Source organism: Zonotrichia albicollis, chromosome 4 (genome assembly GCF_047830755.1).
Source record: "Zonotrichia albicollis isolate bZonAlb1 chromosome 4, bZonAlb1.hap1, whole genome shotgun sequence".
Taxonomy (NCBI): domain Eukaryota; kingdom Metazoa; phylum Chordata; class Aves; order Passeriformes; family Passerellidae; genus Zonotrichia; species Zonotrichia albicollis.
The window spans coordinates 67,925,402-67,952,292 of NC_133822.1; the positions used below are offsets into that span (position 1 = coordinate 67,925,402).

Genomic DNA, 26,891 nt, shown 5'->3' on the forward strand with positions numbered 1-26,891 from the left:
GTCTTGAGGTGAAGTCTCTTGTTCTTTTATTTTCTTTCCTCCAACTTTCTCCTTCTTCCTCTTTTCCTTCTTTTCCTTATCTGTTTCGTTTTGGAATTCTTTCCTAAAATACAAATTCTGTCTTTAAATTTTATCATTAACAAAAAAAAAAAATTGTACCCAAATCTCTTGCTTTTCACCCCATTTTAAGTTGAATGACAGTTTACCCAAACTATGTCTTTTTCTATCACACCAAATATGTTAAAACAAATTAACGTCCACATAGGCTAAAATATTGAATTTCATCATCTGAAGAAGAAAAACACTTGAAAAGAAAATTTTAAAAAGTAATTTGATGGTAAGAATTCCTAGGTAGTTATCTGTGAAAATATTCAAGGTAAAAAGACATTTTAAAGACAGTTTTCTGTTTTTTAAAATACTTCTTGGATGTGCTTTTTCAGAGTATCATGAAATGTGTTAACTTTGGTGCCCTGAGAAAAATGACTTAAGACATGCCACCTTAAGAAAATTAAATCTGGTGAATGTGTTATGTGATGGTACTCAGCTAAAAATCTTTCAATTTATTATAGTTTTAATTTCTCATCTATACTTCATCATTGGTCAATAAAGCAGGTAAATGGTCTTCAGATACATTTTCTTATTGACAAAACTATTTCTGTTATATAAGAGTCTGGCTTTCTCAGGAATTATTTGGGTTTATGTGCATACAACTTTAATTTTCCTGGAAATTACTGTTGCTTCCACAACTTTTCTTTGATTTTTTTTAAACACTAGTTATGACAAGTCTTTCATTAGCTAGAAAGAAAGCCAATCCATTTTATATTGCTATTATGCATTTTTTTCCATTGAATACATATTTCCATATAATTCAATGATACATCAGTCATTGGAGAGGTTATAACAATGCAAATCAAATACATATCTTGCAGCATCTGTGTTTATAGTTGTAATATTGAATTCTTTAATACCTGGTTTCCATTCAGACATGTTTATATACCTGTTATTTTGCTGCAGTCATTTTCCTTATGAAAGTTAATAGAGCTCAGGAAAACTGCCAAGAATTACCTCTAAGTTTCATGGTCACCTTCCTGTGTGGTGTAACTGGAATGGCTCAAAGCCTGTGGGACAATACAAACAATTTTGCTAATATTCTTGGCTGTTTACCAAAACAGAACATTTCATTTGTATACAGAGAATTTTCCCAATAACAAATTCTTTTCAGCCATGGCTTTTCATGAACACCACAAAGAGAAATTAAATTGAATATGTCTATTTCCTCTCGAATTTAACTGACTTAAGGCAAATACTCAGTGACCAATATCCAAATTATTGTGACTACTGAACTAGATTTCCGTCTTGTTCAATGTTCATACTGCTCCTGTAAGCTGTGCCCTCATCAACAATCATATTTGTTTGCAGACTTAAGTCTTTGCTAGATAAATAGACAGATGGGGAGAGAGAGAGGGAAATAAGAAGGTCTGAAATGATCTTTTTCAAGGCCTTGGGCTTGTAAACAGTTCTAACATGCAGAATGAAATAGGATGTTTGTTTAAAGTTTGGCTCAATCTGCTCCAAGGCATTCTTCTCATGGATGACATGGTCTGGGACACAGCTCTGCATGAGCAGCACCCTGTCTGCACATATCTGAGGCCAACTCATCAACCTCAACAATGAGTATGTCACATGCAACAAAACTTGTAATTCTCTCTTCTTCTGTTTTTTTCCTCAAAATGACAATGATCTCATGACAGCTGGCCTGAAGGAGATATTATTACCTCATCCTTTGAAATGGTTTATAAGCTGAGGAGACAGAGCTTCATTTCTCCCAGATACATGTACACACATGCAGATATACAAAACATCAGGATTTGTTAATTCATGCTTCTGAATAGAATTGGAACTGAACCTAAAATTTAAGTCCAGCTGCTCAAATTTCAGAAGAGATCTGAGCTACTGAAGGATTGGGTGTTTCAGTATTAGTATCAAGGTGACTTTTTAAGTACTGCAGAAGGATTTCTGCCTGCCTGATGTAAGCACCTCAGTGACTAGATTTTTTTGTTAACACTTGAATTACATATAAAGACATAGCATTAGAGAAACTCTTACTAGACATCTCAAACTTGAGTTTAAGGTGGATGTCTCTGTTAGATTGGATATCATGCATGCCTTTTGTTTTTTACAAGGTCAGGTGAGTGGAAATCAGGAAGCAGACCTGCATAAATGTAATTCATATATGTAGGCAGCTTGTTGCTTAAATGAAATAAATGTTTGAGCAAAAGAATATTATAATCAGTCTACTTCATCTTGTGGGAAAAGTCAAAAGATCCAACTGTTGACTTTTTTGACAGGAAGTCACTGCCTTTTTTTTCTTTAAGACTAAAGACTAAAATATGGTTGTGAAGAAGAACATATTGTTAACACAGATATTTAGACACAGTACTGAGAATGAAAAGCTTTTATAGCATTTGGTCTGATATCTTGTCATTCTGTCACCTGAGAATGACAGCCTGATAGGTTGCAGCAAGAGGCAAGGAAATTTCACTTTGAAAAACATCAGCAGCCTTCGTACATCTGTTAATTAAAGCAATCTGCCAGTGTTCCTCTAAGGCATTCAATGAATCAATGTTAAGCTAATGTGACACATTTTCACTACTTCTGTAATAGAATTGGAAGTAACACATTTATTTATCAGGTGGCACCGATCTACACTTCCCTGTCTGAGGACGGGTTTTGATTGTCACACTATCACCGTCTGGTCTAGGTGTGACATACTGAAGATTTCCAATCTGTTTCAGTGAAGTTATAAAATAGCATGTGGATCCTGTGTTTCTCCTGGAACATTCAAGCAGTATTTGAGCCTTGGATTTGGTTATCAGTATTATTGCTCTATATTTTAACAGAATTGGAAAGCAACAATTGTTCGCAATAGATCTTCAACAAAAAAGATTTCTTTAACCTAATTCAGTCACAATGTAGGGTTTCATACCAATTTCTATTTCAGCTCTAAAGCAGAACTCATGATTCTGACGTTTTATTTTATTCTCAGCCATAACAGCTGGTATAAAAAGTACTACCTTTCCATGACTGATGACAAGGATTTAATTCATGGGACTTACATAAAGTGTCTTTACTCCTGATTGTTAGTCCTCAGAGACGTTTAACCAAGAAAAAATCAAGTTCAGTCTGTTTTTCCCAAAAAATGCAAAGCATTGAATTAAGAAGAAAATTGCTGTAAAATATTAATATAGAATACAGTATATAAACAAAATTTGATATAGACATTACATAAAAGAAACACATAAAGATGACAATAGTTTTATAAATGGAATAAAATGACTGAAGATTGAAGTTGTAAGACACTGAAAAATATTTTGTGAAGGCCCTCAGTGTATGCAATCTCTTCCCTCAGCCAGGGGTTTAACTGCCAAGATCATTAATGGAATGGGATAGCAGTGTAACCTTGGATCAGACTATTGTGAAAATTAGCAAGGTTGTGGCAAAGAGCTGTAACAATTCTTGTGGAGTCCCAGCCCACTGGATTAGGACATGTACTTATTCACAGCCCCTTCCCCTAGCCTGAGCTATGTTGTTGCATTCCTGCTGTTATTTGTACAGCTCCTGATTCTCTTGATCAAGTCAGTTGTGGGGGCTCCTGGATGGCACAGGCCAACGGTGTGTGATTAATGGGGAGAAAAGTGTCTAGCCATCAATTTCACATTTCATTGCAATGCACCTTGCTGCAAAATAAATAAATAAATAGCAAGTACACATAGGATGGTGCTCTAGATTTACAGTTTAAAATTGGTTGATTTTCTTTAATGTCTTGTCTAATATCTGTGCCTACTGTAAGGCATAAATTACAATGAGCACAGATATTAGAAGCAGCAAATTTTTAAAATAGTCAGTATGTCTGGTGCACTGTGAAACAGCCGCTCTTTGAACAGCTCAGCTCCACCAGTGCATTTAAGGTTGCTATTTAAAGGAATACAGTTGGTGGCTTTTCTTGAAATAAAGTGATAAAAAATTCCATGTGAGTAAATCTTCTCCAAAAAGTAGTCAGAAGTCTTTAGAAAAATAACACCTTTAAAAAGTAAAATTAATATTTTTAAGAGATTTTGTCTTTATAAACTTCAAACATCATTTGCTTTCTATTGTTAACAGAAGTGCCAGCACACTTTGGTTATTCTAAAATCTAGAGTAAATACTCTGTAATTAACATAGATTGTTGTGCGTATGTGGCAAAGGATTCTGCACAAAAATGATGTGGCTTTTTTCAAAAAGGCTCATTTTCAAAAATAATGTAAATGTTGACAGAACAAGGGTAAACAAAACAAAGTCAGTTGTTCCAGTACCTTTTCAGAATGACATCATATATTGTAATCTTGGAAGTACATAGACAGTGAATCACACCTAGCACATTGCATATGGTGCTGAGAGATTAAACAGGAAAATAATCCTTACAAGAATGAAATCTCACAATGAAATACTAACATGCCCATGTGATAATATTTTAAAAGTTTTGGTTTAAAACAGGAGCCAAATAATTCAAACTAATGATAAACTTAACAGACTTCATGGTGCTGGTAGTGGCAACTTTACAGAATGACTTCATTTATCACAACGAATAGTGAAATTAATCTTTGGAATACAGCACAGATATCCAACAATCATTCTCGGCATTCAAGTGAGCACATTGTGTGTAAAATTTGTAAACATGTGATTTACTACCCTTGAATCCAATAGGATGACTCTACTCTTTCTTCCTTTTAAACAACATCAGTAAAGAAATTAAAAGGCTCAGAGGGGTAACATCATCTTGTTGAACACTTCATGTGCATTTCCAAATATTTTTAGCATTTCACTTGCACTCAGTAAGGCTGCTGAAACCAGTAGTTTTTCTAAAAGGCTCCTAATGGCATTTAATGAGAACAGTTTCTATGTACTCCTGTATGGAATCTTAATTTGTGTTAGGTAAGTCACAGAGGAACCCCAAAATCTTTATTTAAAAAAGACTTGATTGTCAAATTTTGAGTTCTCTATTTTCAATTTTTGGCTATTTTTGAAAATTAGCCTTATTCTTTATATGGGAAGTATGAAGGGTTTGCATTAAACCATAAATTTTTCAAAAGGGTATGTACTGAATCCATTTCAACTGGGAAATCTGTTGCAGTGTTGGATGAACTACCTGAGCAGTCACAATTAGTGCAAAGTCTCAGGTCTATGATGTAGTTGTTGAATTATTTCCCTAATTTGAACAATCACTGTAATGCACTATTGAATCTTAAACCAGAGATGAAATAGATTTCAGTAATTATTGATTCCATCTCACAAAATTCTAGATTATTTCCAAATACATATTTATAGTGTTCTGTTCAGTGTTGTTGTAAATAAGTTTTATAGCAAGTTTATCAGGTATTTTAAAACTGAAGTGCATCTTGCCAAGCCTTTCTATGATCTAAGAGGTATTCAGACTGTATTTCACATGTAACATTATTAACTGATTGTCAGTACATATATGATTGTTTATATGATGACTGTAAATTTACATATGTTCAGATTCTAAAATGCAATTAAACACCTAATTTCCATCAGTGAAATTAAAAAAAGAAGCCATTTCCATTAAGTTACCTGATATTTTTAGATAGTGTAACATTACATTTAACTTGAAATGAGACCATTGATATGGTAATATTACTGATATGAAAGTGATAGAAGGAAAAATTCTTCCATTTTCAAAATTCAGAATTTTAGAATTAAAATTCTGATGCTTTTTGTGAATTAACTTCTTTTGTACAAGTTGGGAAATAATTTCTTTCTTTCTGGTGTTCTATTTTTGTTCAAGTCTCAACTTCATGTTTGCCAGCATCTGCAGAAGTATTGAGCAGTTTTGCAAAAACTGAGGTCAATCACTGTTGTGAGTGGTTCACATTCAGTAAAGCTAGTGATGTAAAAATATGTTGACTCTTACTTTTTTTAGCATTCAGAACAATAATCTTTTAGTATTTCCTGATTTTGAACTCATGCCTTAAAGGAACTTCCTCTTCAATTGCCATTTGTTTAGAAGAAATATCCCGACACTAGAGGAAGTACTTGAAAAAAGTTATATATAGTATACATATATAGTATATATATATATATAATAACTATATATTTAAGTTCCAGCAGAAATCACACTCTATATCTGAGCCTGAAAAAACGATTTCTATAATTAATTTATACAATGATTCAGATTAATAATTTCAGATATTTTCTCCTTTGAATTGCAAAGGACTGAATAAAAAGAAAAACATTTATATTCTAACTTTTATTGTTCAAAAATTAGTGAGACAAATAACCCCTATGCATTGTTGCTAAGGTAAAATGAAGTTTGTAGAAATAAATTTTGCCTGTTTAAAAGCGAAAATCTATACAAAGCTACATTAATTGGTCACTATAATTCCAGGAAAATAATATAATATATTAAATTTAAAGGAAACACAAACACCTTAAGGTGTCAGAATTTATAAGTAAAGGAGATTGGTTTATCCAATGATGAATAACATCCTGTCTTCCATGTGAACAGATTCTTGAAATACAGTGACCAATTGCATAGATGACAAACCCTATTTTATGGAGTGTGATGGGTTTTTTTTGACATACTGACCTATATTATTTTCTCAAAAGTACTATTTCCTGTGCTGAAAAGGAAATAAAAAGTTTATTGTTCTAACCTTACACGTATATTACTTAGATAAGTAATGGCAAAGGCTTAATAGCTCCTGATCCTTTGGGGAGCTTAATGCTTTATTCCCTCTGGGCTCTCTGTAGCTATTTTCACATGACTATTGTTACAGGAACGTTATCATTTTTTTCCCTCTTTCTTTTTCTACAGAAATTATCATGAACTCTACAAAGGAGTGTGGTCTCCTGAAGACTTTCTGCAAGATAAATCCCTTCATTATTCTCCCAGAGGTCCAGTGACAGTGTGAGTCTCATACCTCTCCTATTCTGTTAGAAACTATGTAGGATTCAGCAAACAGAATCAAGAAGGACTTGTGAAGGAATCCTAACTACAATCACAAAGAGATCTGCTGAAAGAAGTCCATTGCAGGTCTGTTGCAATGGAAAAGTATTAATTCCCCATGACCATCCTGTGACTCAGGGCTTGCTGTCAGACTGCTTGAGAGCTGGCTGACTGTGTAAGAATATCAGGGATCAGCAAAGCCCTAAATATAGAGATTCTTTAAAAACGTGGGCATTCTGAGCCATTTCCTCACTCTCTTTATGGATATACTGATGTCTGAGGGCTTCATACTCACACCATACCTGCACTTGGAACTCATTAAAATGAGACCTGCAAATAACTGAAAATGAGATTACACTTTTTTGGCTCTAATTTAGTCCCTTGGGGCACCTTTTGCTTCTATTTTTGCTCATTATTCCTGCTGCTTACTTGCAATATCGCTACAATAAGTTTGCTAAGTTCATCTTGTTTACTTTCTTTTTTTTTTTCAGCAGGAGCATTACTTTCCCTAACTGAAATACTGAAGATTAAAAAAGAAAATATTCCTAGATATATGTCAACCTTTTGTAGATCTGTAGTCAATATCAATATCAGCAGCATTTCATATTTTTCTTCCCTAATGAGTTCCAGCCATCCTGGTGTCTGATCAAAATGGCAAAAGGCTGGAAATCTTACACTTCTGTATCTTATTTTAGTAGAATCTTTCTACTTTTATTGAATTTTTTTTAAAGCAATAATAAGATAAAATTTTCAAGGCAGCAACTCTAGCAGAATTGACCCAAAATGTTCATGCTGACTCACAAAATGCCAGTTCTTTGAGAAGGTAAAGTAAAAGCCAAAAAGTGGCATTCTTGCTCTGTGGGCCGAAAAAGATTTGTAAATTTAATTTTCAGAAAAAAAAGTTGTCAAAATGTGATCTTCAGATGTTAATACTGTAATATGATTACACTTTTGGTAATATGATAATGTGATAACAAATATGATGGCATATGAGGTATGGGATGCATCATAATAGCATTTAATTATTATCAGAAGTATTGAGTAGCACATTTTCATAGAGTGACTTATTTGTGTAATACAACTTTCACTATCTGCTGTATCAACTCTCCACTTCATATTCACCAATATTTCCTTTAATATTATCACACTAAATAATGTTTATTTTTATAATGTGTAACAAAGAGAAAGATTTTAGAGTACTAACCACCTACAGAGGCAAAGTGATTAAGTGATATGTTTTACTTTCTAGTCTGTATTTGAGAGAAAAAAATTGAGAATGCAGCAAAGTGCTTTTTAGTTTTATGCACTGAAGTGCCATGCAAAACTGTACTGCTTTATATCTTCATGATTTAGAGTATTATGCCTACATAAATTCATAGAAGAAAAGACACGAAGCAAGCAGTTTATTTTAGTATACTGGGAGAAGGGTGCTTTCATGTTTATATTTTTAATTTATGGCTATCAGATGGGCAATTTTCCTAGCAAAATGTTGAAGGTCATTTTCTTCTTCCTCTTTATTTTTACTTCAGTTTAGAATGTAATCTTTATTTGTGTCTTTATTTTTTTTTTAGTCAGGCCAGTTGACCTTATTACACACTTGTTGAATCAGGTTGCTGAGTAAATGACATCATGCAGGACAAAAATTAACAATAGTAATATCCCATCAAAGGGCTGATATTTGCACTTAAAGTCTTTTGAAACACAAATCTGTATTATTAACTCTAAGTCAGCAGTCTTAAATCCAGTCTGAATTCCCTCTTTAATTACCTGCATAAATGCATTTGAGTCTTTTTGAGATATGAACATTCGTTTTCAAATCACAGAGATTTTTTTCTTATAGTCCTCAGGCAATCTGGCCTTTTGAAGTCTGTAGCCTTAAAATCAAGACCAACAATTAAGTGTAGCAATATGTTATCAATTACTGCAGAAAATACTAAATGCTAGAAAGGTTATTATGGCTACCTATCCCTGAGACACCATCTTAAACCTAGTCTTAAAAACTATCCCAATACTATTTAATCATAATTTGATTAAGAATGTATGATGATTATTCAGACTTTTCTTATTTTGCTGAGTTCAAGTAAAAGAACCATGGAAATCTTAGTGAAAAGCATTCAATGAATTTACCAGGGCCTTCTTGCTCCTACTTTTTTGGTAAGAGCCAGTAAAAACGTTTCTCACTGTGCATCATTCAGTTAAGGTGTTACTATTGCTAAATACTGCTCACAACATACAAAGCTCAGTTGGTAATTAAAATTGCTGATGAAAACACAATTTTACCTTTGCTTATTTAAAATTTTTATATATATATATAGCTTATCAGCAGGGTTTCATGAATTTAATGGGTGTTTTTTGGAGCTGTAAAACTTTTGTTCAGGAAAAAGTGATACCCAACCAGAGATTGCCATCTTACTGCCTTGCAAGGAAGAAAAGTGCTGGGTATGTGTACATTATGACAATTTTTGAATTGTAATGCAGCCTCTCCTTCCCCAATGTGTGAAGTACATGAATACAGATGACTATGTCAATCAATTAATTAGCACTAATTATTGCTTGTTGTAGGTGATGTAAAATACCATAATCACTTATTTTTTCAATTATTGCAAGGCTGGGATATCTCTGGGTAGTGACAGATAGACTTACAGCAGGAGATGGTGGACTGATGCACTATGATGGTTTATTCCAGTCATTGACACAGGAACCAACATCTTCACATCTGCAAGACATTCATGGAATGACTCAACTTGGAAGGGACCTTAAAGACACTTTAGTTCTGACCCCCTGCCATGGTCAGGGACACCTTCCACTAAACCAAGGCCCCCATCCAACCTGGCCTTGGACACTTCCAGGAATGAGGAGTCCACAACTGCTCTAGGCAGCTTTTCCCACTGCTTATCCACCCTCACAATAAAGAATTTCTTCCTAATATATAATCTAAACCTTCACTTCTTCAGCTCAAGGCCATTCCCTCTTGTCCTGTCACTACAAGCCCTTGTAAAAAGTCCCTCTCCAGCCTTCTTCCAGGCTGACTTTACTTTTCCATTATATTAAGGATATTTTAATGAAATCTTACAGACAATATTTCACATTGTTTCTTGAGCAGTAAACAAAGAGTTCTTCTGTGAAAAAATACCCTTTTTTTTTTTTTTACAAGTAAAAAGATGTTTTCAACTCACAGAAGCTGGTAACTGAAATTTGCACATTTGACAATATGATATAAATGTTCCAGTCATTGAAACAAAGCTGAGGAAAATAAATATCAAATTTCAGTCTTTGCCTTTTTTTTTCATTCTTAAGAGAATTTTGATGACTTTTCTATAAAGTTTAAAATTAATAAGATACACATATTCCATCACATCACCAGATGTTCATGTAAGCACTGATGAACAGTGGTGACCTAGTCATCTACATTATGACCTTATTATACCAAAGAGAATAAAACAGCACACTTCACACTGAAAGAAATTGGATATTTTTCAAAGATATTTTGGTTTGTCTGAAAACAATCCTGAAGAAGAATTAACAGTTCTGCCTGCAAGGTCACTGAAAGAAAGCTGTCTAGGAAACTAGAGTATGAGTGGGACGCTATTTTCGAATTCATTGGAAAATAAATTTGCTATTTTTCAGGATGAGAAAAGTCTTTGAGGAAAGACTGAAAAAGTTAGGGGTCTTATCCCTAGAGAAGAGAAAGGTCAGGAATAAACTCATTTTATGAAGTATTTACTCTTTTTTTTTTTTAATTTATTAAGTATTCCAGTACTTGAAGAGGACAAAGGTTGTCCTCTCCCTTCTCAAGGAGCCATATTGAGAATCTGAGGACCATTGGGTACCAGTTGCACTGTGAAGGGTATAGAAGTGTCAGAGACAGAAATAATTCATGCCCCAAACATTGATATAAAGTTGTAAACTGTATAAAGACCATCCCTCTCTAAAGGATGCCTGACTAGAACTTTGGACTGGAAGTCAGACTACTGATTAGATAAATGGAAAACCATTCTTCAGTCACCAGGCCTAGGAAAAAAACAAACAAGGCGGGGGGAAAGGCATCCAGAAGAGAACCAAACCCAGGATCTGTGCTGAGTCACCTCTGGCTGGGTTTGGGGTGGGGGAGACTACAGTCCACAGAAGCCAGGTTTACACAGACCCATCTCCCAAAATGAGGGAAAGGGGAAAGAGGTTTCAGGTGTGACCTCTGGTCAGGGGCACTGAACACCCATCCTCCCTTTCACAAACTGGCCCAGCTGAACACCCAACCCCACAGGCCAAATCCACAGGACACAGATGTGAAAGGAAGCTGAGGGGATGTCATAATCCATCAAAGATGCCCCAAAGTGCTCTCCAGAGGCCTTGCACCACAGGACTGCAGGAGATGTAACAGATCCAGTCTGTTGCAAGAGACTGTCCCCCCCTCCTGACCAGGGGAGACATACCTGGACATTGCCACCTGGCCTGAGCCCATATTAACCCATTGGATTCTATGCATTTTGGGGGACCTTAACCATCAAGAAGAGCAGAAGATGAGGATCAATGGGATGCCATCAGGATCTATGGAGGGGTGTTACTTTCTACCTAGTCTGTCTCCACCTCACTCTCTCCCCCCTCACATCCCCCGAGCTCCTCTTTCCCTATTTCTGCCTGTCCCCTTTTCTTTCCCTTATAGTTACTATCCAATAAAATTCATATTATTGACACTGGTATATGGTCCCATTTGCACCTTAATTTAGGCTGAGAAATTCCTCAATAATTTTAGTGACTGAACTGTAACAAGAAGAAAGAAACTTTTACAATGAGAATGTTTGTCCACTGGTACGTGGTAGAGTGTTCATCAATGAAGGTTTTCAAGATGTAATTGGACAAGGTCCTAGAATGGATTCCTTCCAACTCAGAATATTCTGTGATTCTGTGATCTTGATTCTGTGATCTAGGCTTCCTTTCCAACAAAAGGTTGGACCAGACAATCTTTAATGCTCATTCTTAACCTGGACTACTCTATGATTCTAAAAATTAAGACAAACCTGCTTGTAGTTCCCCAGATCCTCCTTCCAGTCCTTTTTGTGGATGGGTGTCACATTGGCCAAGTTCCAGTCATCTGAGATCTCCTTGGTTAGCCAGGACAGATAATAAATGAAAGAGATCATGGCAAGCTCTTCTGCCACCTCCCTCAGTGATCTTGGACAAATCCCATGCAATTCCAGTTCTGAGGATCTAGTTGTCACAGCAGGTTGCTCACTGCTTCCTCCCTGATTGCCGAGAATTTCTTCTGCTCCCTGTCCCTGAGTACCAGCCCAGGGGGCCAGATGCCTTGAGGGTAACCAGTCGTACTATCAAAGACTGAAGTAAAGAAGACATTAAATACCCCAGCCTTTTCCACATCCTTAGTGGCAATGTTCCCCACTTTGCACCCAATGAAGCAATTGAGATTTTCCTTGGCCCTCATTTTGTTGTTGATGCATTTAAAAAAACATATTTTACTGTTTTTCATGGCAGTGGAAATAAGCAATTTGCTATATTTACTAAACATTATTAGTATTTCTCAGAATGCTTTTTGTCAAGTTGTTATTTTTTTATTTGAAGCACTTTAGAAGCTGATTAAATATGCCAAATATTCATTACAGGTGAGGTCTTTAAAGCAAGTTGGAATTAAATATTTACCAGAAGTGCTGGTCTTTTTCCAGTTGCTAGAGAAGTAGTCTAGAAAACCAACTAATTCCACATGCCAAACTTGCTCATGGCTAAAATTTGGCAGGTGAATTCCCAGCAGCAGGAATTGTTTAACTTCTCTTTTCAGGTTTCTTCATAGATATATTTGGATTTGTTTGTACTTTTCCCTCATTGACCTAAGTTTGCCTTACGACTTTTTGTCAGCTGTTAATTTGTTTAATAAAAGCCATTTCTTTTGTAGTGCTACAAAAGTGACTTGTCAAATTATGAAGTCTTGTAAAGATTTGCTGCAGATCAAAAAGAAAAGCTGTCTTTAGATCAGTAAAATGTAATCCAACAGATGACACAACATAAATAGGAACTTTCATAAACTATGTTCTACTCTAAAGTTTGTACAGAACTTGAAGCCCGACTGTCAGCATATTTAGGCCAAATTCTATATATATATAAAATTATTTTTAATGTTCATTTTGAAAGATTTGTATTTTTCCTTTTTTTTTTTTTTGTTTTGTGGGGGTTTTTTTGGGTTTTTTTTTTTTTTTTTACCTTTGAAAAGCACAGTCAAGCTGATTAATTACCTGGAAGAACCCACTCTTGTTCAACAAATACTAGTTTCCAAAATATATCCCATTCAATGCAACTGTTGGGTCTTTTAATGGCAATCTCAATTTGTGGGCCTGTCTGGAATTTCATTAGCTCACCATTAAGAAAAATATATCATTCTCCAGCTCTGCTGACAGTTATAAAAAAGTAAAACAAGCAATTATGGACTTCAAATTTGGTTTAAAAATCAACACCATTGTATGGGCTAAGCTATTGCAGTGTAAGTTTGGCCTGCATGAGTTAAAAGATTTTGGCGCCCAAATTTTTACTGCTAATTGTCTAAGCTCTTTAAAATTAGTTCACCAAAAGATATTCACCCAGCATCTGCTTTCTTTTGGGATTTTACTTTCATACTAGAGATATTTCTAGCATCGTTTTTCAGTTTTTATTGTGAAGGTTATAATATCCATGGATTGCTATGGATAAAAAGAGTTGGATCAGCCTATTAGCCTCCAAAATACTTAAGAAGTCATGTGAGGCTCAAATCAGGAGGGAAAAAAAGAGGAAAAAATTAAACATATGCAGGACAGCTGCTAGTCTTTCTCTCTACACTATAATTAACTAGATCAACAAAGATGTGAAAATTATTTGTGTATTTACTTAGCTCTTCAGCGATTGGAAAGCTGAAAAGATTGTTCTATCATTGAATAGTTAGAGATATTGACACTTGATTATCCTGGCAGCCAAAACAGGCTATAAAAATTTTTGATGCCAGCATATCAAAATATACAGTCCAAGAACAAAAGAAACTAACTTCCTATTTTGGAATAAATGTTTATATATGTATTAATTTAGGAGAGAATGGAAAAATAATTACATGTAGAGGTCCTCTCCTAAATTCTGATATCCACAACCCTCTTTTCACTGTGAAATAATATACAAAATCTCCAGAAGTTAATGTCATGGCTTACATTTGATGATGCATTATCCCTGAATAACACAAAGATATCCAAATGTTATCCAGCACCTAACCAAACAGCATGAAAATTATTAGTTCAAAATGGCTTAATTTTATTGTTATTACCTACATAAAGTCTAATAATAATAATGGGAGGGGAGAGAACGTTGTCAGTTAAAGGCTATTTTGTCAATTTAGTAGTAAAATTGCGCAAAAGTTTCTTAAATCATGACCATATTTTTCTAAATCACATACTAATCCTGCCAGCAGAATGTGTGTTTTCTTGCAGCTCCGGGTTTGGCATCATCAGACGCCAGCTTCATGTTCTTTTATTCTGCAATAAATGAGATTTCCAATATGTACGGACAATTTTTTATAATAAAAACAAAGCTAAATGAACTAAATAAATAATGCATTCCTGTGTTATGCTTGTCATGCTTAATTTATTAAAATCCTGAAATTTAAACTAATTTTCTGATTCTTCATATCCATCTGTCAGTTCATCCATCCATTTTTTACCTTTCACTTCTATGATATATGAACAACCAGAATAAATTGCAAAGAAAATTGATGGAAACCAGTTCTGTGGTGTGCCTAATTTTAGCTGATCTAACTTCCTGAATCCTTAAGGTAACATTTTTTCAGCAGGACTATTAACAGCTCTCTGGGATTCACATTTTTAACATAATTTTGTACAATGACATCATACAGGCACTTACATATTTATAGGACAAGATTCGGTTCTATTTGAATGAAGATACACTTGCCTTCTTGGACTTCTCTTAATTTAATCAAATTGTGAATAATCTTATGTTTAAAACTAATAAGATCTCTTACAGGCTTAGAAAGGCTAAATAAAGAATATTTCACAATATATCCAACAGCCAGCATAAATGCTGAAAGAATGAAGATCATTTTTCCTGCTGAAACTGGCTCTTGTGATGCAGCCCTTTTTATCTAGAACTTATTGCAAGACTTGAAATTATTAATTATAAATATATTCTGGAAAAATAGATCTGTGATCCATACCATTGAAAAACCTGGGATGAAGACAGGAGGATAACCAACTTTCAAAGTTGTCTCAATTGCTCTCAATTTTCTCTCTGCGTATAATTTTATACATGATCTCCCAATGATACATTAATCCTTGGCTATTGATTTCTCACTTTCCACATCTTTGTTTTTAAGATGTCTCCATTCAAGCCACTGATGGTACAAAATAACAATCTAACTGTACAGAGAGTATGATTCAAGACAGCCCAAGAAAAACTAAATAAAGGAATGGGGAAAAACTATATAAATCCCGCCAGGAATTTGGTAAGGGAAAGTCACTACTTGAATGTCTCAGGTGGAGACAGATTGGGGTAGGTCTAAGGTAAAAAGCTGAAGCAGTCCAAAAAACATTTGTATTGTCACAGTGCCAATTCACAGTTGCATCTTTAGTGTTAATCAGAAGCTGTGCTTTGTCATTATTGCTATCAGAAGTGCACATCTGGAATCTAGAGAGCAACAGACTATTACAAAATGAAATTTGAACTTTGGCTGGTATTTATGTCCAATGTATGAGAAAATCTGGCCAGAGTTTTTAATATAGGAAGATTCTTTTTCAGAAAAACAGCTTTCCTTTCTCCCCTCCTTGCTTCATGCTAGGCAGTATCAGCCATTAACTGTGGATCCCTATGGCAGGACTGCATTCACTGTCAGTGGAGGAAGACATGTCTGTCTCTCCCTACTTTCTCAGAGAGGAGGGTAACTAATTTTGCTGCTTCACACACAGCTCCACAGCTCACGCAGGTACTGACAGAGGTCTTGTTCCTCGTTACCCTTCCCTCCATCCATACGTTTTCATAACACTTTAGTCCTCAAGTACCAGCTAAAGAGGAAATTTAGTAATCAGACATATTGCAAATGTAATTTTTGGAAATGTTGCCTTTCAAGGCATTTTTGAATTATACTTTTTCATTTGGGGAACAGAATTAGACGCAGTTACTACTGAATAATCTCGTCTTACTGCTTCCTGCTTTATAGACTTTTATTATTGTTTTGTATGTACCAATTGAGACAAAATTCTAAAATTTATGGGTGCCATATTTATAGTACAGATCAGTGAACAAGCGTCAGGAAGCATCAGTTTTATATGGGAATTAAGTGAGGTTGTTAGAGCAAAATTTATTGTTTAGTCCGTGAAAGCACAGACTTGAAAGGTTAGGCCACAAAGTAATAAAGATAGAACATCACAATCATAATCTCAGTAAGCAGTATAACATGAATATAAAAGAAAAATGGACAGAAAGTAACAGAAATATATAGGTATGGCTAATATAATTTCCAGTTCTATTAACTTTTTCTATGACTCTGGAATATTATCATATTCCAGATTTATAGGCTGTCAGAAGTAGATTTCCAGATTTCCTTCTTTTTCTTTTCTTCCTTCCTTTCTTTCCCATACATTTCCTGAGAACTACTTTGAAAACACTCTTAATATATATTGTCTTTGCAAAACAGAAGAGATAGATTCTATAGACTATGGAAATAAGAGCCACTCTGGCCAAACAAGCAGAAAATATGGCCTTACAGTTCACCAGCAAAATTTATTGTGCCACCAAATAGCCTGCCTATTGCTCTTTACTCACCATAAGGTTATAGCTCTCTAACAGAATGTAAATAAATGTAAAGCAGTGATCAGGTCACAAGAGCACTTGACAGCAAGGAAACCAAACGTAACAATAAATACTGGAATACAAAATCAAGTCCTGGATTTTTGAAAACAGCCATCTACCAAGCCAGCATAATCCAGTGCTGTATAATGCTGACTCCTTCTTTAAGGATATGCAGAGTTTTAAGCAGCTAAATAATCAATAAAGTTAATGGTGTTCTCAGGGGACATACCTGCACTACAATTGCCTGCAGCTGCATTTACACTGAATTGTTGATGCACCCTGAGGACACTGCAATACCACATTCCCCAGTTACAAATATTGTGTAGCTGTTGGAGCACCCAGTGGCGCATGGCAGTGCCCCAGGTGGCACAGCAAGATTTGCCATCTGGAGGGCATCACACCTCACACACTGTGTGGGCAGTGAGTGCCCCTGGACACCACCAGCTCAGAAACCCCCAGCCTGGCCCCAGTGCCTGCCAAGCACCATTGCTTGCTGCTAGGGACAGCGCCAGGCTGAGTGCCCAGCATGCCTGAGTGTGCCTCTCCACCTGGAAACTCCATCATGGGTGTGGAATGGACCATGACTACAAAACACCTGCCTCAACAGCCAGGGATCCCCTGCCAGGGGCATCTCATGGCCCATTGAGGACAGACTCCACACTTTTCCATGAGAAATGGTAGGTGGCAAGAAATTAGGCCAGGTGTAAGGTCTGCATGAGAAGACTCCTCTGTGGTGCCAATGCAGAGTCAACACACCCGGACACACCACAGCACCTGCTGTCAGCACAACTTGGAAAGAATTTTAAGGTAGTAGCTATGCTTATAGTAAACTAAAAACAATAAAGAGATATTTCATACCTCAATTGGTTTTATGTGCAAACATACACACAGAACATAATATAGACGAAAGTTGAAAAACATGAATAGTACCAGCTCTACTGGTTTGGTCAATTACCTCTTACACACCTATCATAGCTTTTACTTGCACATGCTACATTTCAGCATTTCTACTTTTGGATCTTCAAAATTTTCGGGTAACTTTGCATCATTCCAAGTTTTCTGATTAACTCCCCTGGCTGGAGCAGATATCATGGCAATGAGCACGTTGGTGACACACAGAGACCTAAACTGTCCAAGGCTGATTAGGCGCTCTCACTTACATAGCCAAGGCTGCTCAGTTTTTAGGCACATCAAGTCTAGAAAACAGTCTGAAAGAATTACAGCTTTGTTGTGTTCTTCTCAAAACATTCTTGAATCATAGATAAATTAAAATACTTCCTATGGAAGTATTCAATCAATATACACCACCTTCATGCTCCAAAAAACAAGAAGATTTATATTGTCTCAGACTGCATATTAACGAACTTTTTGTGTTGAAAAAAATATCAACTGAGTATCTTCCTGATACAGACAGAAGATTGAAATTACTCACAACATCTTGCATCCTGTAAAATTCGAGAAGGCTATGATAAAAAAAATTTATCCAATAAAGTAAGAGATCTTTAAATTCCAAGAAGCATTACTGATCTCAATATTACAAGCATAAAATATTTAACTAATTTCTGTATCTTTTATTTGTGATGAAAAACTGTATTTCCTTTTTATTTTATTGCCATCATGATTGTCACTTCTGCAAGATATGAGATAATATGCTGACTAACTAGAAAACCAATAGTTTTCATAAAATTTCCCATATACGTACTGTTTGAAAAGGATGTGAGGTGTATGTGGTGTTAGTCAAATTCTGTTGAAGTAACTTAAATATCATTTAAGCTACAGAAGGAAAATTTAGAGACACGATTTAATATTTAACAAAAATTAAAAACAATTATTTGTCTCTTTTATCTTCTCTCAGGACTGCCCAGAATGGAAAATTTCCCTGCTATCATCTCAGGAACTGCTGCAGGAGCAAGTGCACCCTCAGACCATGTGGGATGCCTGAGGAGCCATGAGAGGTTTTCACTGTAAAATCCCTTTAACTGTGCTTATTCACAGCACCTACCAACACTGTGTATCACCTCATCAGCACTGAACTCTAACATGAGCTGCTGGGAAAAGAAAAAAAGACCTGGATTCTAGGTTAAACAGCACAGCATAAGTGTGCCTATCTAGTACTCTCTGCTCCTCCATTTATCCCAGCATGTTAGCTGCTGACGGGTGATACTTTAAGTCTGTTCAGAGATCATGAGGTATGTGCTATTTGTGGTTAGAAAACCTGAAAAAATGTACTTGTTTTGCCTTTATGCATTTGCTGTTACAAAATGTCAAAAGGCAATCTGTCATACACCATAGTAGCAATTAGTTGTGTGAAAAATTCTCTTCTGAGATAAATATCAAGAAGCAACTTTATGATTAAACAAGGAAGATCGTTTAAATTTTGTCTTAAATTTCATATGTTTATAAAGTCAAATTTATAAAAATAGATTTTTATAGAAATATTTATATTATATACTGATAATTTGTGCTGTTGTGAGTTAAATTGTCAAGATAAATAGACCCATGGGCAAACATTCAACATTGCTGTTCAACTTCAGATTCTTTTTCTTCAATGCAAAAGCAAGAAGACATTTAATCATTATACCCAAGAGACAAATAAGCTTCATATCTGTCGTCATAATAAAAATCAGACAAATTTATTCTAATGTAATCATATCTTTTCATGCTGGTCTTCAGCTGACATTAAAGATAAGCTTGAAGGAAAGGATGGATGGGTAGAGGAAAACAGAAATGGAGAAAAATCAAATTACAGAAAACAGGAAAGAAATTACCTAAAAATGCCAGAAACAGAGAGGGGTAGCATAAACCTTCATCATATCTGCAGAGCTGGTTGAAAATTGCACCAGAACTGTTTAAATGCACAGGCACATAAACTCTTCTGAATTTAAATTATATCTTAGCCAGAAGCATTCCCTGTTTCAATGTCCTAGATAATGGCAGATTTTATTAAAATAGAGAGTATAAAGCACTTCGAAATATTCCTGGAAATTGGTTTGGTAAGTCCTCCAAACTATGTCAAGATATGCTTTTCTTTCTATTCATTATCACAATTTAAAAATAGAAATAAAATTTGCTTTTCACATATTTTTAACAAAATTATTTTAATTAGATATATTTTAGTGTGCCTAACATTTTATTTTAACAAAACACAAGCACAAAGCATTGTAGAATGAATGCTGGGCAAGAGAGAGACAGAAAACAATATACAGCAGAATCTTGCTCTCTCCTGATTTGTGACACAGACTGTGATTCATGATGTAAATGCTACTGATAAAAAAGGCTTACTAGTTTGCTTAGATGTACTGGCTTATTTTGCTGCTTTAAATTATTTCAAAGAACATTTGCCTCAGGAGGTAAATACAAATCTCATCAGGAAATCTCTCTTTTCCTCTGCCCTCTTCCCCCTGAGTTATCCTTGCAAGACCTTTCTGGGAAAAAAAGGGAAATAGATTTTTTAATTTATTAAATTAATTACCTCTATTTCATTAGTTGGTGATCTTTGCAACTCTCCTGCATAGGATGAAGGAGGTTTTCATGCAACAGTGCAAGGAAAAGATCATGTTTAGAAGCAGCTTATTGGAGCTCACTAATTCACAAGCAAATTGAAGTTTAAGAAGTCAAGTTGAAGCTTAGTTGGACTGGAAAATTGCACTTTCTGGGACAGTTTCACTCATACATGCTTTGCCCTCAGGATGCTCCAGGTTCACAGATGGGCCGGCACAGGGCCATACCTTCCCCATGAACGTTGTGCAACGCAGAGATCCCTCACAGCCTTGGTATTTCCAGTTCCCACTTAGCTCACCCCCTGGGGTAAGCATATTGTGCCAAAAGCATGGGCAGAGTATTTCACTCTCAATTCCTCACAGATGCTGTAGCTTTCAAACTGGTGTAATAGAGCTAAAGCAAACTCAGGTCTCCTCAGAAAAATGAAGCCACCCCGAACCAGGGGCTATCCCTCATCTGACACTGTCTACCCCAAACCTGAATTTATGTTTTATAGTCACAGCTTGTAAGAAAAGTGTAAAGGAGAATCCATGACCAGATAGGCCTGAGGGGGAAGCCCACATGAGCTCCTAGACCCTAGGCAAAGAAAAGTGTGAATTGCCTTTTAACATCCATGTCTGTACTGGTAGAAGAAGCCATCTGGTGAAACCTGGTGAAAGTATGAAATGAGAGTGTAGAAGGACAAGGCTGGAAGGGAAAGCTTTACTATCTACAGGTCTCACTTGTAAATTATTCCTGCTAAAGAGTGACTAACTGACTGACTGTCTGACTGACTGACTGAGGTGCATACTCTGTAAGGACAAAGACAGCCTTTTCATGAGGAGACCCCTTATTGCCTTATTTCACTCCTTACTAACTCTATGCTATTTTAATGGTATGAGGTTTTATACAGGCCGAGCTTTTGAACTCAAAAGGAGTGTCATTGCTCTTCTTTGGGTTGAACTTAGACAAACCCCTTCCTAAGTGTTTGCAGTGTAAAGTTATCTTTCACAAGCAACTGACACCTGTAGTGAAATTTTTATCTGTTTTTAGGAAAATGACTATCCCTTCTCAAAATAATAATCTCAGAAAAAAACTTACATCAGAAGAGAACCACTAACGAGTACACACTGGTCAGAATCTGCCATGCTGTCTTCTCCCACGAAGAACCTTCTCACAGGAAAAACCCAGAGCAATTCCACAGAGGAACTTTGCAGTCTTCTTTAGCAGAAGAACATATTCTCTTTGACAGCTGAATGCAGTAAAATGAGCAGATAGATCATAAATTAGGAAGATTAAAACACCCAGTCCTATCTTTTCCCAAGAACTGTAACACGACAACTTTTGCATTTTCTGCTTCTCTCTATTCTCTATGCCAGCAATATATTTGTTTTAAACTACATAAAAGCATTAGTTACAACCACTGATTTCTCTTTACAGTTGTTTTGAAGTCCAGAATACCACTACTGAATGGTGTATTACTTGATTAATTCTGAATGGTGAATTACTTGATTAATTCTTTTCTGTCTCATCACTTAAACATGATTGTTTCAGATAAGCAGCATTTATGGCAGGAGAGTTAAACCCCAGAAATTGTTTACTGAGTTTAGATGTAAGCTCATCTCTCAGATATACCAATTACAATCTTATTTCAACACCCATAAGTATTGCAGCTACCAGCAGGAGATGATGAGGAATAGTTTTGTCTCCTCTTTCTGTGTGAAGAACTCAGGCCCGCTACTCTGTCATGGGATGGGAAAGGGTGGGGAAGAAATCTTTAATGTTCATGGGCAGCCTGGGGCCTACATAGGAGCTCCTTAAAAACTACTGAAGCTACTTCAGTCTTCCAAAAGGGAAACACAAAATTACCCCACACTATGAAAATCTAATTATCAACCAAGCAAAGTTTTAAGTCAGCAAAGAGAAATAACTGTCTAAAGTAATAATTTCTTTTTCCTACCTTCTTGTCTTCTCAGTCTCCCTACTGTCTGTGTGCTGCCTCATTCATTTCCATGAGTTGCCAGCTGCCTTTATTGAGGACTGTTTCTAAACATATTTTCTGCTGTGAGACAGAAAGGCTACACAACCCGTTACAACTCTCTATTTCAAAACAAGACCCATGTGAGAAGAATGAGCATTAAAGCTGGCCAAAGGAAACAAAACATTTGGATTCAGCCTGGTGGATGAGAGGAGGGATACGCTCCCTTGTGCCAGTTGCTGAAAGGCCTGTGCATTAACTACAGTGATATGAGCTGGAGGATCTCATCTGGCAGTGCTGCTGGGAGTATTCTCCTCCAGAGTACACTGAAATGGGCATTTGTAATGTTTAATTACATTGACAAGGCATGCACAGAAGGGACAAGTACACAAGCAGACACATAGCACTGAAATGGAAAATCTAATCATTAAAGCAGAAAACATTATTTTGAAACAATAAATGGACAGAGATGAATGAGGCTGCTGCAAGCCTCAGAAACATACCACCTTAGCTAAGTGACAAAAATCACAGCTAGAAAGGTTAGATGAAGGAAGAAAACATATTTGTTATTCTGTTTCATGCTAGACAGTGTTTTTTCAGGGTTAATCATTCAGTCATATTTGGTCAAAATATTCAAAACAGTTTATCTTTCATTTTGAACTTTCAGATTGGATGTCCCATAGTATGGAAGTTAACCTGTGATAACAAAAACCATCTCAGGTGAGCTATTTATTCTCCCCAATGATTCCAATGGATGTTTGGGGTTTTGGTTTGCCATGTTTTGTTTTTCTCAAGTGCTGGAACGGGCATCCTGTCTAGAAAAATTATCTATGGGACTGGGACATTATGGAGGAGTGGTAGGGAAGGAGATGACCTACATGAGTCTGCAGAAGGAATGAAAAATGCTCAGTGAATTGTAACAGCCTTTCATCACTTGCCCACATTTCAATCGTTAGAGCTGATGCACTTATAAAATTCATTCTCCTTCCAGAGATAGAATGTGCAAAAGATGTGTGATAAGTAGTCCAAAATAACAAATGACAGCTCACAATTCCAGGGCTGGTTCATCCTGTTACATGAAATTTTGTATCAGGTAGGCAAAAGAGGGATAGGAAAAAAAAACAAAACAACAAACATGCAAAATAGATTGTCAAAATTTAAAGATGTGCAATAAACCGAGTTGCAGTCTTCTTGTGAGAACATTACATAATACTGGAATAAGCTGAGATACCTCTGGAAGGTACACTTGTTGTAATATTTCCAAAAAGTGTTAGATTTATTGATGTTTATGAGAGTGGAATGTCACTTGTCAGGCAGTGTTAATTGGACAGTGATCAAAGATGTGTTGATGTCTCAATTTCACTTCTTTTTCCAGACCACCATTTCCTATGATTTTAGGATTGGGCATATCTGTATTTGAATGTTCCTCACCACATCAGGCATCCTGAGTGGACTAGGCCAGAAAAATAAAACACTTGATTAAATTTAGCTGATTTTTGCATAATGCCACCTGTTGGAACTGGGTTCCCATTATTACCCTTCCTTCCTGATTTGTTTCCTTCCTTCACATTATTTCTCCAATTTTCTATCAAACTAATCATATTTCCTGGCTAACAAAATTCTGGTTTAGCTTGCCAAGGAAACTGTTCTTGTTGTAACATTGCCAAGAACCACATTGTCTTCAGCATTCTGATCTTGCCACAATTTTGGCAAATGTTAGAGTAGCTGATAGGGGACTGTCTATCAGGCCCCTGTGATACAATTATAAACAAATCCTAAAGGCTGGTCACAGTTTTCAATGGAAATCACTAATCCAAGACTGGCAGCCAAATCATCAAGCTTTCTGCCATGGTATCACCTACAATGCCATCTATTCCTCAAAGCTCTTGCATTCACAAGGAGAACACACTGGCAGAACACCTGTGTTTCCTACCTGGACAGTCTCCTGGTGCCTCTCTCCTTTCCTTGACAGGCTGCTCAGCAGGTAAATGCCCACATTGCCCATTTCCTCATGCTGGTTATCTTTGGATAATCCAGCTGCCTTGACTTCCTGGACACTTACCTTCCTGGGCTACTGAGCTCCCACACAGACCAGCTTTTTCAATACTCAGCATTCCAGCTGTCCTCCTCACAGCACAAACTAAAAATTGAAAGGTACTATAGAAACAGGATAATAACTTGATCGGTGGACCAAGCTAATACAGAGGCAGGTGATTGCCCTGCAAAATAGGAATTCAAGGGCCATGAAAATATTTTCCCTTGTTTTCATTTCTTTCCCACTATTACATTTGGCTTTGTATATATGAATTTTCTGATGAGATTGATGTTCTGTTTACCAGCCTGGCAACAGTGTATTTGTACTCAGATAATCCACTGAGATAACCTTACTCATAAAGGAGAAAGAAGTGAAATGTACACTCATGGGAAAAAAAAAAAAAAAACCAAACTTCCTAGAAATGAATTTGGTTGAGCTTGCCCAGCAATGTGATGCATTATGACATTGTTTTAATTTTACATGATGAAGTTTGCACTATTCACAAATTATTTTAACCTATATTTTAATTAACTTATATCTAACAAGAAAAACTCTTTGCAATATGTTTTTTACAAAATTAAAATTAATTTCCTTCTCATCTGTATATTCTATTTGCAATTTTGAATTGAAATACAGCTCATCCATGCCCATTTTTGACATCTGTTCTAAGTGAATAAGTAACCTCTATAAGGTCCAATTATTAACCTCTGTAAGGTCCTATATTGATCAGCTATGGGACATCTGACAGGCAGATTTCACAAAAGTAGCTGATAGACAGAACTAAATCACTCTATGGACTCCACTTTGGTTTGGCGCCATGTTTGAGCCTCCTGACACATTTCTTAGTTCTGATTCCCTTTTATTCCCCCCGAGGTCGGCCAGCTCACTTCACTGTTCCATGAGCATGCTCTCACAGGCTTCTTGTGAAAAATCAAGCACATTTTCCCAGAAAATTCTATCTTTTGTTGGTTTAGTCTCCAATTCCAGTCCCAACCTGCCTTTCCCTCATCTCTTACAGTCCCTCCAACCATCCCACTTGCAATCAGCTTTTTATTCAGTCTTTTGTCAATCATTTCAGCCAGTCTTACACTCTACATTTCTTTGCTTTCCTTCTTCTGAAATTAGTCCCAATTTGAAATTAGCCTTACTCCCAATCCATTGTTTTTCTTTCCTTTCTTTCCCAATTCCTTGTCTCAGTCCATTTCTCTGGCTATTTTGCTTCTCCACGTGCTTTAACTCTTCATCAATTTTACATGCCATGCATCTTTATTTTCCTATCCCTTTTCATTAATTCTTTCTCCTATATTTTAGCCAGTCCTGGTCTTCCTAGAGTCCAGCACCAACCTCATTAGTCATTCCCTCTCTGTCTCTGGGTATCTAATTCCAACCCAGATTCTCCCACTATACATTTTTTGGTTTCCAGTCCTTCAGACAAACAAGAGATAAAATGTCTTAAAAATTGCCTTTCTCGAACAAGTCATTCCCCATATTCCTTTGGTCCTGTGGCTCAAGAAATAGCCCATAAAGCCCCCATAAAGCCCCAATGTGTTGTGCTACCTGTTCCTAACACCAAATGCAATATATGCAAATCCTCAAATATATGGAAATCCTCAAAAGAGGGCCACACAAAGTCCTGATAAATACAGATTGAAACCATAGTCTGTCTGAAATTCACTTTCAGTTGTATTTTCCAAAAATCAGTCCTGCACTTAGTGCATAGTTATTAGGATAGAAAGCAACACAGAGGAATCAGAGAAATAAAGAGACTGAAAACTATGTTTAATATTTACATAGTTAAATCTCGTTCTCAGCTGAAAAAAAAGAAGAAGTGAACTATGAGAAAAACATCTTTGCAGCAAACAAAAACCCCCATATTCTGCATCCAATATTTCTTGCAGAAGCAGTTAGTCTGACACTGAAGAAATGGCATTTTCCCTATCTAATTTCTATGCAATCAAGGTTCTTGTCACATTTCCTAGGAGAAAGCACCAATATTTTCACATGATTAACCACAGTGGTTTTTTATAGTGAGAATGACAGGAAGTTGTATTAGTTTCATGAAGGTGGATTTACACTTATTTGGGCTGTATCTTATTTTCTTATATGTTACTTGTGGTGGTATCTGCATTCAAAAAATCTGTCTAGAACAGTTGAATTAATTAAAACACACTAACAATAAAAAGCAACCTCTCAAACTCCCATGGAACTTGTGCAAAATTGCAACAGTTGAATTAATTTTGTTTGCAAATATCAGTAATCAGCTGCCTTACAGTTCAACTGTGGTTCCTTCAAACACCTGTCAGATATACTGGAGCTGTGTACCCGATTTCAGAACATTTATTTCAGAGTTCACAAATACTTTGTGTGTGTGTGTGTGTGTGTGTGTGTGTGTGTGTGTTTGCCTATATATACACATAAAATTAATGCATATATGTATATGAATTTTATCAAATCTTCTTGTCTCTTGACTGATTTGTTTTAAATAATATGTGATGACTTTAAAAATATGGTTCTGCTTATTTCAGCTGTACATTTCACAGTGTCAACAACACCAGCTGATCTCCAGATGGATA

The 26,891-nt window shown here is 36.0% G+C and overlaps 1 long non-coding RNA gene across 1 annotated transcript in view; it reads left to right on the forward strand.

The window, feature by feature from the left end:
• Nucleotides 1–19,006, forward strand: part of LOC141728936 (uncharacterized) — an 87,578-nt gene extending 68,572 nt beyond the window's left edge. Inside the window, exons 2-3 of the long non-coding RNA XR_012580191.1 lie at nucleotides 6,872–6,964; nucleotides 18,681–19,006. This is a non-coding gene — a long non-coding RNA (uncharacterized LOC141728936). The remainder of the gene's footprint in view (nucleotides 1–6,871; nucleotides 6,965–18,680) is intronic.
• Nucleotides 19,007–26,891: the final 7,885 nt, after the last annotated feature.